Source organism: Delphinapterus leucas, chromosome 12, assembly GCF_059928025.1.
Source record: "Delphinapterus leucas isolate spDelLeu-1000000601 "Yukka" chromosome 12, BTC_Dleu_Yukka2, whole genome shotgun sequence".
In the NCBI taxonomy this organism is placed as follows: domain Eukaryota; kingdom Metazoa; phylum Chordata; class Mammalia; order Artiodactyla; family Monodontidae; genus Delphinapterus; species Delphinapterus leucas.
Window position 1 is genome coordinate 61,055,835 of NC_143140.1, and position 7,973 is coordinate 61,063,807.

Genomic DNA, 7,973 nt, shown 5'->3' on the forward strand with positions numbered 1-7,973 from the left:
TTCCACAGCCTGCAGGATTGTAGTTGCTCTTGCTTCTGCTGTCTGCCCTCTGGTGGATGCAGCTCTTAAGAGGCTTGTGCAAGCTTTCTGATGGGAGGGACTGGTAGTGGGTAGAGCTGGGTGTTGCTCTGGTGGGCAGAGCTCAGTAAAACTTTAATCTGCTTGTCTGCTGATGGATGGGGCTGGGCTCCCTCCTTGTTGGTTGTTTGGCCTGAGGCGACCCAGCACTCGAGCCTACCTGGCTCTTTGGTGGGGTTAATGGTGGACTCGGGGAGGGCTCACGCCAAGGAGTACTTCCCAGAATTTCTGCCACCACTGTCCTTGTCCCTATGGTGAGCCACAGCCAGCCCCCACCTCTGCAGGAGACCCTCCAACACTAGCAGGTATGTCTGATTCAGTCTCCTGTGGGGTCACTGCTCCTTCCCCCTGGGTCCCGATGCACACACTATTTTGTGTGTGCCCTCCAAGAGTAGAGTCTCTGTTTCCCCCAGTCCTGTCGAAGTCCTGCAATTAAATCCCACCACACTTCAAAGTCTGATTCTCTGGGCATTCCTCCTCCTGTTGCCGGATCCCCAGGTTCAGAAGCCTGACATGGGGCTCAGAACCTTCACTCCAGTGTGTGGACTTCTATGGTATAATTGTTCTCCAGTTTGTGAGTCACCCAGCCAGCAGTTATGGGATTTGATTTTATTGTGATTGCGCCCCTCCTACTTTCTCATTGCGGCTTTTCCTGTCTGTATGTGGGGTATCTTTTTTGGTGAGTTACGGTGTCTTCCTGTCAATGATTGCTCAGCAGTTAGTTGTGATTCTGGTGCTCTCACAAGAGGGAGTGAACACACATCCTTCTACTCCACCGTCTGGAACCAATCTCTGGAAATATTTCTTACTAAGATGCTTTTTCCAGGTACGTTTTGTGGACTCTAACCTCAGTGTCTTGCTTTGTGTCAGTTAAAATCAGAAATTATATGAGCAAAAATATAATATATATACTTATCGTCAAAACTGACAATTAAGCAAAATGTACTGAATCCATCATTTATGTGAACTGTTCCTTTCTTGGAAAGTTTCTAATACTTCCTTTAAGTAGTCATAATGCAAATTGCCACGTCATGTAGTTCTGGCAAAAAATCACATTGAATTTGTTTCATTTTTTTCTTTCCATTTGTCTTTTTTTTGGATTCTCTTTTGATGACACTTACTGCTTCATAAAGTTTATGATCTTCTTCTTTCTCTCATAGTTGCTTTGTTCTCCATGCTTTTTGTTTCTCTGAAGGGAGAAGACAATATGGGAAGGCAGTGAATAGAGCATAGGTTTTGAATATTGATAGGTCAGGATTGACCTTTGCTATGTTTGTACTAAATCACATTGAGAAAAATCACATCTGTGCCTCAGTTTCCTCAGTGTGAAAGGTGATTCTATTTGAATATAGGTTTGGCTGCATGTAACCAAGTCCCCAAATAGCTGGGACTTAAACTGAATAGAACTGAATAGAAATTTATTTCTCATTCATATAAAATCTGGGCTGGTATTGTGACTGCTCTGGGAAGTCATCAAGGCTCCATGAGACATCAGAGACCCAGGCTCTTGCTGTCTGATTGTTCCATTGTCCCTAGAGTGTTGTCCCCAATTCCATAGCCTGAATGACTCACTCTTTTTTTTTTTAAGATTTTTTTTTCTTTTTGATGTGGACTATTTTAAAAATCTTTATTGAATTTGTTATAGTATTGCTTCTGTTTTATGTTTTGGTTTATTGGCCAGAGGCATGTGGGATCTTAGTGCCCTGACCAGGGATTGAACCCGCACCCCCTGCATTGGAAGGTGAAGTCTTAACCACTGGATCACCAGGGAAGTCCCCTGAGTGACTCACTCTTACCACTACTGAATTCCAAATGCAGGGAAAAAGAACACTACCTGGAAGTTGTGATCATTGCTCACGTGTCATTGATGAAACTTGATATCTGGCCGCACATAGCTGCAAGCGAGGCTGGGAACTGTAGACTTTATTTTGGATGGCCATGTGTCTGGCTAAAAACTGGGGGTTTCATTATTCTAGAAGAAGAGGTGAATAGCATTTGGGGATTAACTAGCATTATCTGCCATAGGCAGGGTTGGCATATATTAGCCAGTAGGCACAGTAGTACCTCATGCCTACAATACTTTTAGTGGTCCACAAAAAGATTTTAATTTCTTTTAAAATCAGGAGAAAAAATGAATATGATAATGATATATCATAATGGAATCCAGCCTGTATTATATTTTCTTTATTCCACTGCAGTCATAAAATATAAGTTTTAATGTTTTCTTAAAAAGGAAGAGTACCGGGCTTCCCTGGTGGCGCAGTGGTTGAGAGTCCGCCTGCCGATGCAGGGGACGCAGGTTCGTGCCCCGGTCCGGGAGGATCCCACGTGCTGCGGAGCGGCTGGGCCTGTGAGCCATGGCCACTGACCTGCGCGTCCGGAGCCTGTGCTCCACATCAGAAGAGGCCACAGCAGTGAGAGGCCGGCGTACCACAAAAAAAAAGAAAAAGTTCAACATACAATTTGAAAAAATTTTCAAAACAGAATGTGAAATTTTAGATCTTTATCTACCTGGAAAGATAAATGTCTACAAAATTTCCATGGCAAGGTGGGATTTTATTTACTGTTTTCATATTTATTTAATTTAATAATTTAAGTGACTTTTAAAACCAGAATCACACAATAATTACAATTTTTAAATTTAAATATATTAATCAATTAGCAGTTACAACTCATTAGAATTTGTTTTATTGAGTAAGATGGTTGTCTCTTGACTGAGAACAGGCCCCAGGGATAAGGAATCATGGAATAAATTCATGTACTTCTAAAAGGGAATTGAAAAGATACCAGATTTACAAGGATAGTCTGTATCACCCTTGTTCTTTGTATTTTCAAAAATTTTAACCAGTAATTGCAAGTCATTTGTGCTACTGAAGAAACTGAGATATGTTTATTAATATGTAATATTCCATAAATATCAGTATTTAAATCTTTAAAAATGAATATATATTTTTTTCAAATCATATCAGTAGCAATTACAGTGACAACCTATTTTATCCATGCTTTCTTCAAAGACTGTGATTAAACCTCTAATAATTTTAAATGACCCAAAAGCCTTGCTTTCCAAGCTAGTGTGTAGTCTTGATGTATTGATGAGTGCTTGAAATCACAGAGTCAACAAAATACATCTTTCTGAGACAGAAATTTTACCCTCTATTATATTTACATTAAAGTATATTACAAAAATGTGGAATAGAGCAAGATAACCACATGAATTGTCAAAAACAAAAAATGGATTCAAAGAAATTCAACATGTGGATGAAAACTCTTGGGTCTGCCTATAGAGTTCTTACTTTCCTTATCCTTATAATTATTTCAGTAAGAAAGTTTGAGAAGTACCACTTTAAATATTTAAAGTACCACCGTAAATATTTTAATATCACGTTCCACCTGATCCAGCTTCAGAACATGAATACTGCATATAGTATGAATACCTAGGTGGGCCATTTGAAGCAAGAGACCCTCACGCAATCAATTAGAAGATAGCCAGATGCCCATTATGATGAAAGAGTCATGGCTTACTGAGGAGGAGACTCTATCTCATGATTGTATCTAGAGATGAGCTCACCTAAGCCAGAGTCTCAGCAAAGCTCTTTACTCTGTAGTTGAGTACATTATCAAAATTTTGCATCCTTAAGAACTTAGGTTATCTGTAACATGTTCCTGCGTCCTTAGAAAAAGGGGAAGTGTCAAAATGCCTGAATAGTACGTTGCTTTTCAAAGACTCTTTTTGGTGAGTGGATATTTTAAACAAAATTGAGTCCCTGCTTTCAAAGCTTAACAAATTCACTTTTTTTCCCCTTGGCAACCAAGTTGTACTTAGCAGTTTTACTGGCTCTAACCAATCTCTTCCAGCTAGGCAAGGATAGCTGTTTTCTTTGGCCTGACTGTTTGGAATCATATGCAGGAATTTGGTTGGTCGAAAATATGCTTGACAGTTGAGTCCCCCTTCTCCCTGCCTTGGCTCTGTAGGCAGAGCTTGTTAAATTATTCTGTGTGAGTGTGTTGGTACCTGAAGTATGTGTATTTGCACATGCCACAGGGGTCTTATTCAATAATTTATTACTTTGATTCCTTAAGTAGACACTTGTGACCTGAGTAAGAATTCCTCTAAATGGACTTACCCAGTTATACTTGGGAAGTAAACTTTCTCTTGTTTGGAAGTTTAGGTTTAGAAAATGTTTGCATTAGCCCTTAAGTATTTGACATGGTATAGGATATAGAACATAGTATAGAAAGGCAAGATTAAACAAACTACAGGCCCTTCTGTGATGGATTCTCATTGAAACCTTTCATTGCCTGGTTTGGTCTAATGTTTATGTCCTTGAGTGATGTGGGCCCACTTCATCATGAATATGATTTCACACTCTTGTAATCTATTATTACCTTATTAGATTACTTGATTAATATCTAAATTTAATTTTACTTCTTTGTATCTAACTTGTATTCAGTCACTATAAGGTAAGAAATTATCTTACCATTAATTACTATGAACACCCATTCTTCCTAATCACTTCTTAGATTGTAAAAATAGATGTAGTCAGGATGAATCTCTGACTCTAAAATTGAGTGTAACAATATAAGTTTAGGGCTTCCCTGGTGGCACAGTGGTTAAGAATCCTCCTGCCAATGCAGGGGACACAGGTTCGAGCCCTGATCTAGGAAGATCCCACATGCCGCTGAGCAACTAATCCCGTGTGCCACAACTACTGAGCCTGTGCTCTAGAGCCCGTGAGCCACAACTACTGACCCGTGTGCCACAACTACTGAAGCCCACGTGCCTAGAGCCTGTGGTCCGCAACAAGAGAAGACACCACAATGAGAAGCCTGCGCACCGCAACAAAGAGTAGCTCCTGCTCGCCACAACTAGAGAAAGCCCGCATGCAGCAATGAAGACCCAACGCAGCCAAAACTAAATAAATAAATAAATTTATTAAAAAATACATATATATGTTTAAAATATTTTTTTTTAATTTTTTTTTTTGCGGCACGCGGGCCTCTCACTGTTGTGGCCTCCCCCGTTGCGGAGCACAGGCTCCGGACACGCAGGCTCAGCGGCCATGGCTCACGGGCCCAGCCGCTCCACGGCATGTGGGATCTTCCTGGACCGGGGCATGAACCCGTGTCCCCTGCATCAGCAGGCGGACTCTCAACCACTGCGCCACCAGGGAAGCCCTAGAATTTTTATATAATTCAGCTTATTCTCTATGTTGCACTCTCTTTCTCTTATAGTGGGGTAGATTTCCATTAATTTGGGATTTCCCCTCCTTCACATTTCTTTAGGATATATATTTAAGAATATATCTAAGAATTTGGAGAGGATAAAAGACATTGGGGGAGGGGATCCATGTGGTCTCTCTGTCATATTTGCATGGAGATAGCAAATGAGATATCTACTCTCCTAATTTGTCCTAAGTTGTCACTCCACTTGGTTTGCTGCCAAGATGTCCTCAGCTCCCTAGGCATACTTTCTTTGGTTGTGAGAGCTCTTTTTCCTGATTCTGTATCACTCATAGGAGCAAGGAATCTTTCTGCTTCTCTCACCCATCTCTGTGAGGCTGTTCATGGTCTTTTCAACTGAAGGTGTCACAGAGCCTTTCCCTTTCTAGGTACTTGTCTACCTAGAGAAAGAAAGACAGACAGACCGACAGACTGATTATTGACGTGTGTATCCATAAACAACTCTTAGAACAAGTATAGACAATTTGTTGTTTCTGGAAGCTTTTCCTAGGAACCAGGTACCTTTTGTTTCAGTGCTCCATAAACACTCAGATCTTTCTCCCTTGGGCTTTCCCTCTGAGAAGTGGGGTACAAGATCCTCTCTCTGGGATCCAGGGAGGTTTTTGCTCTCATTTGACCTTCGTTCCATCTTTCTCCATCTCCCCTGCTGGAAAAAAGATTTTCTAGTCTGGATAAAAGTCAGATTACCTTCAATTTAAAAAAATCTCTTTAACAACAACTAGGAAAACTTTCCTTAAATCAACCCTAAGTCAAGGAACGTGGAGCAGACGGTCTGCTCAAATTAGGGAAAAGGAAAGCAAGAAATTCTGGAAGGAAAAAAGTAACATGGGTGAATATCACAGAAGTATTATCCCACCACATTTAGGTCTTAATTGTCTATACAAGTTACCACTATCTGAGCCTTGTGAAAAGAAATTAAAATCTTCTCTATTTTTTGGGAAATTTCCTTGGAATTGAACCAGTTGATTCAGTCATCCAAGGGATGGTTTTCTAAGCATCTTGTCTCTTATCTTTCCCCTTTATGCTACTTCTTTCATTAAAGAACAAAAACAAAAAACTCCATAAGTGTGTGGGAGAAGGAAAATAAAGTAGAACAAAAATTCAAATCGCTCTAGCTGCCATCTTGCGTCCCTGGGTGTGTGCGCCTTATCTCAGCTGGTCTGCCCGAGACCCCCTGATCGCCAACCCTAGTCCCCCGCACGGCCCCATTTCTGCTCCAACAAGATGAAAGAAGCTATCATGAACCAAGAGAAACTCGCCAAACTGCAGGCACAAGTGTGCATTGGTGGGAAAGGAACTAACTGCTCACAGAAAGAAGGTGGTTCATAGAACAGCCACAGAAGACTACAGAAAACGTCAGCTCTCTTTAAAGAAGTTAGGGGTGAACAATATCTCTGGTATTGAAGAGGTGAATATGTTCACAAACCAAGGAACAGTGATCCACCTTAACAACCCTAAAGTTCAGGCATCTCTGGCAGCAAACACTTTCACCATTACAGGCCATGCTGAGACAAAGCAGCTGACAGAAATGCTGCCCAGCGCCTTAAACCAGCTTGGCACAGACAGTCTGACCAGTTGAAGGAGACTGGCTGAAGCTCTGCCCAAACAATCTGTGGATGGAAAAGCACCACTTGCTACTGGAGAGGATGATGAAGTTCCAGATCTTGTGGAGAATTTTGATGAGGCTTCCAAGAATGAAGCAAACTGAATTGAGTCAACTTCTGAAGAAGATAAATCTTGAAGAAGTTACTGGGAGATGCTATTTTATATTATGACTGCTTTTTAAAATTTTGTTTACGGGTCTGATAAAATTTAGATCTCTAATATTTTTAAGCCCAAGCCCCTGGACACTGCAGCTCTTTTCAGTTTTTGCGTAATACAATGTCATTCTTTGCAGCTAATTAAGCTGAAGAAGCCTGGGAATAAAGTTTGAAACAAAGGTTAATAAAGTTTCCAAAAAAGAAAATATTCAAATCACTAGTAGTTTTTTCTTATAAGCTAACATAGAGAAAGACAAATTGCTGGCAGGGTTTGGTACATTCTGTGACTTTCTCTAACCTAAATTATGCTTTTTCTGAGAGTTGTTTATAAATACACAGGTCAATAATCAGTCAGTCAATCTCTCTTTGTCTCTCTCTCTTTCACATATCCCAGGAGAGCAAGTACCTAGAAAAAGGTCCACAAGTTTAATGTGCTCATAGTTGACATCATTGCTCATTTTGGCACTCTATCACCTGGAATCTGGTGACCAAGTTTTTTCAACAGTTATTCCATGTAGTCACTATCAATCACAGTTGACATACAAGATGAAATTTGTTTGATATCCTTGCTTAGTGGTTAAAAAGTGTGCTCTGTTACCAGACTGCCAGTGTTCAGGTCGCTGTTCTATCATTTATGAACTGGGGAAACAGTTTGGGCAAGACATTTAACTTTTCTAAGCCTCAATTCTTTATGAAGTAATAATAAGAACTACCCAAAAAGTTATTGCAAAAATTAAATGGAATAGTCTACGTAACGAGCTTAGAGTAGTGCCTAGCCCACAAAATACTTTAGCTTTTATTAATATTACTACTATTACTCATATGAGGTGTTTTCTATTTAGAATATCCAGGGAAAGGTTGACATTTGATTCCAAATCTGTGAAAATTCCATCT

General features: G+C 40.3%; 1 pseudogene; it reads left to right on the forward strand.

Annotated features, from left to right (window-relative positions):
- Positions 1-6,528: 6,528 nt before the first annotated feature.
- LOC111168964 (transcription factor BTF3 pseudogene) lies at positions 6,529-7,159 on the forward strand (annotated as a pseudogene).
- The last annotated feature ends 814 nt before the right edge of the window (positions 7,160-7,973 follow it).